The sequence below is a fragment of the Harmonia axyridis genome, chromosome 4, assembly GCF_914767665.1.
Source record: "Harmonia axyridis chromosome 4, icHarAxyr1.1, whole genome shotgun sequence".
In the NCBI taxonomy this organism is placed as follows: domain Eukaryota; kingdom Metazoa; phylum Arthropoda; class Insecta; order Coleoptera; family Coccinellidae; genus Harmonia; species Harmonia axyridis.
The window spans coordinates 42,136,687-42,140,781 of NC_059504.1; positions in this window are offsets into that span (position 1 = coordinate 42,136,687).

A 4,095-nucleotide genomic window follows, 5' to 3' on the forward strand; every position below is an offset into this window, starting at 1 on the left:
GATTAAAAACAAATTTTTATGTATCCAGGGCCGCCGGCTGCCGCTGATCATTTTTGCGCCCCGGCAAAATAAAATTTCGTCCCCCTAATTGTCTAATTGTATCTGTTATTGAATTTATATGTTTTGTCATTAACCAGAAAAAAATTGTTTTTGGCAGTTGAGGGTTCTGTAAAACAACGATTTATTACAAAATATTTTTCGATTCAATGACATACATATACAGGGTGTTCCTCCATTTACGCGAGCCCTATTACGGTTAAGCGCTGAAATTTTCGATTTTTTTTTCGACTCAGTAACATTATGCTCCATTTAGAGCTATACATTCTCTCATATTTGGAAACACTGCTTCAAACTTACTGTTCTTCGACATTTTATAAACTGAAAAGTCTTTGGAAAAACCTAATAACTTCTAAATGAATTTTAATCATATTTTGAAAGTGAATACCTACTTGACGAACGGGGGTAGTAACTGATTTCTCGATATTAATTGGAAACTCTACTAGTACTAGGTGTTCAAAATCAGACAATTCATTGATGAAACGTTTCTTAATATTAGTATAGGTACTCCAAATGGAACACCCTATATGTATTTCATTTTCTCATATGGTGGAGAATTTTTCGAAGATAATAAAATTTCAAACCTTATTAAAAAATAAAATATATGTATATGATATGCCATTTGGAATAAGCCAAATATTAACGTTTGTAGTCATCAATGAGTCAGTCTAATTTTGAACACCCAGTAGAGTTTTTAATGATTATCAAAAGTCATCAATACTTATACTTACGTTCTTCTAGTAGGTATTCACTGTCAAAATCTGTTTGTTCAAAGTTATTAGGTTCTTTCAAAGACCCTTCAATTTATGAAAAATCAAAATATCTCAAAAACGGTAAGGTTTTAGCATATTAGGTATAGTGAATGGATAGTAGGTAAGACATTGTAGTGCTTTATTCGATTTTGTCATAGACCTATAATAACATGTTATTATAGGTATATGGATTTTGTTGATGTTGAGCGCCATCTAGTTGTACCCACGTTTCACTCAAGTTTTACTTGAAAAAATTGGTCCGTGCAGTGAAGCCCTCTGAAAAAATCGGTTTAACGGTATACTATGATTTAAGCATGTGGAACTTCGAACAAAATTGGATTCATTTTTCCATACAAACTGAAATTCAATATATCAAAAAATCTTGAGTTTTGATGGATTAGAGTTGTTCATGATCTTTCCATAAACACTCTGTACATTTTTGGTCCGAGCAGTCTTGTACGACATATTAGTTTGATCGGAAATTAAAAAGGACTTCTCGAAAAAAAGTTTCTCGGCGGGGAATATTCGAAAAATGTGAGTCCTCGTCGCCACAATTTTTTCATAAGAACTTAACTTACCGTTGAGTGTTCACCCAAGTTTTGGCATATTTTTGAAAAGGTCATTTGATAAGTTATCTAATGCTGCAATATCATTCTGGGCCTTTGATATAAATTGTAGAAATCTGAAAATATACCCCAACTTGCAAATTTTCAACACAAAATAATAATTAGTTTTCCATAAACATCTAATAGGCCATTGCGGTGAATGTTTTTAACATTTTTCTTGCATTTTTTATGGTTGATTCGGTTACGCAATCAACATGAAATTTTCCATCAGCCTTAATATTGTCATTCGTTAGAATCTGTAGTTCTAAAATCAACAGAAAAAAAAACTCGAAAGGCCGCTTTCAGGGAAACCTCTTAGAGTTGGCTTTTGTCCATAACAACCCTAACCTGAAAATTTGAAGTTTCTTTTTATTCAAAAGTTATCGTATATAATAAAAACCACATGGAATAAAATTTGGGAGTCGAACTAAATTTATTCCGTTCGGAAATGACTTTCCTGGAAATAATTGCCTGAAATAACTTTTCTTTGTTCAGTCGAAAGCATTCCCAAAATTTCTTAAAGAGAAACTTAATTAGTAGTAGCCATACCAAATTATCGAAAATTTTCGATGAGTTAACAACCTTGATTTTTCGATATTCATTCTAATTTTGTAGTAATTATACAAATAGGTAAAATAAGTTGACGGAAATAATCAATATTGTTTTTCTAATAGGTGAAATTTTTATTTTGAATAATAATTTGACTATTTACAATTATCAATTATGATTACCTATGTTCTTCGTTAAGGAATACAACGTGAATATCCTTAGCGATGAAGAACACAGACTTGAAGATGAAGCATAGGGTTTTCCGATATGTCATTTTGAAAGCCAACTATCTGAACAGCTGTTACTTTTGAAGCTGTGATATTTTGATATTTGATAAGTAAAAACTCAACCATTACTAAAAATGGAACAATACCCGCTTCAACAACGCGTTGAAATTTTGCAGTCACTATTCGCAAAACTTGAGCACTTTTGTGTCATAATTGAACACCGACCACCGATCTTGAGTTTGAGACCTTAAGATTTTTTTCTTTGGGGTCACGTAAAAGATAAGGTCTTTGTCAATGATCAATGTTATGAGGAAACCCTTTACCTATATTCTAAGCCACGTTAAGGGATGACCCAATAATCATGTACGTTGAAATTATTGACTTATCAGAGTTGAACAATAATATAAGACTCTGAGGATAAGTATCCTCCAAATTAAGTATTTTTATAGAATCATCATTAAAATGGATCTGATTTATATCCCAAAAAAGAATACTTCGAATGTCACCTATTTTCAAGAATGCCGTTAGGATGTTTTTGATATAAAATGAAATGTTTCTACCAATAATATCTTTTTTTTTTGAATAACTGAAATCCATAGATCACAAATTCATTTTGCGCTCCTGAATTAAGTAATAAGTAGGTATATTGATGAATGAAATTGTTTGATTAGAAATCTCAGAAATCACTACATTTTCGAAGAAGTGCAGATGATACCTACAATACAATATGATAAATTTCCTGTAGTAAATACTATTTCATATTATGATAAGATTATGAAAGTGAGTCAATGGCAGTCAAAATTTGTGACCTCACTCCATTCATTGAAAATCTCATCTTCAGTTCGAGTTATTGTTTATAGAAATAGTCAACTGGTAATTAGCATGAGATAATTGAATCTTTAACTCAAATTAATTAGAATGAACAAATATTTTCTTAAGATTCATGCGAATTTTCTACGAAAAGTGCGTACTTCCTTGAATGAATTTAATATATTTCCTGTTTATTGGGTCAATAGATAAAAGGCAGATTACTAGTAGCAAATATTTCTTCTCGGTTCTTTTAAATTCATTATCTATTAAGTCTTTATTGGTTTGTGATTGGTAGACATTCACGTAATGATGTTCACCAATCACCACAAACAACGCCTCATTATTATAATATTACTACCGAAAAAAATGTAATTTCTTGAAAAACTAATGGGAGAAATATATTATTGTACTGAACTTGATTAATATGTTATTGCCAATGATGAATTTATGTTATTTTTCTAAGAAAATTCACTAAATGTTTTTTATCCTATAATTATTATGAAGGAACGAATTTTCATTTTGCATCTCGATTCAATTGATTTTAGCCCCTTAAACATTTGGACCAGATCATTACCAGACCATTTTCGTTACATGAGGAAAAAGGTCAATCGGATAAATTAATAATTTTCCCAATAATCTCAAGATTGATGAAATAAATAAACGTTTCGCAATTTTTATGAAAATATATAAGGTAAAAGCACCAGTTATCGTCAGTTTAAGCCAATTCACAGATTGATATTTCTAGTAAATCTACATCACGATCACAAAAGATTTCAAAATTTTGATATATTCTCCTCGGAATCTTCATTTTATGAAAGATACAAACTTTATCCAATAAAATTATATTAAACCAAAGATATAATCAAAATAATAAAATTATAGGATTTTACCCGGTAATCGTCATATCCAACTTAGACCTATCCTAGTATTCGTCACAGCAATGTCGGAATGACCGTCAGTCAGAAAGGATAAGGAAATTGAATCAATAAACTATATAAAAACCAGACAATCTTCGCAAAAACGTTTTGTTCTATTTTTTCTTTATTTGCAAAGTGAACAATTAAACTTCTTAGGACTTTTAGAAACTCCAGCGCA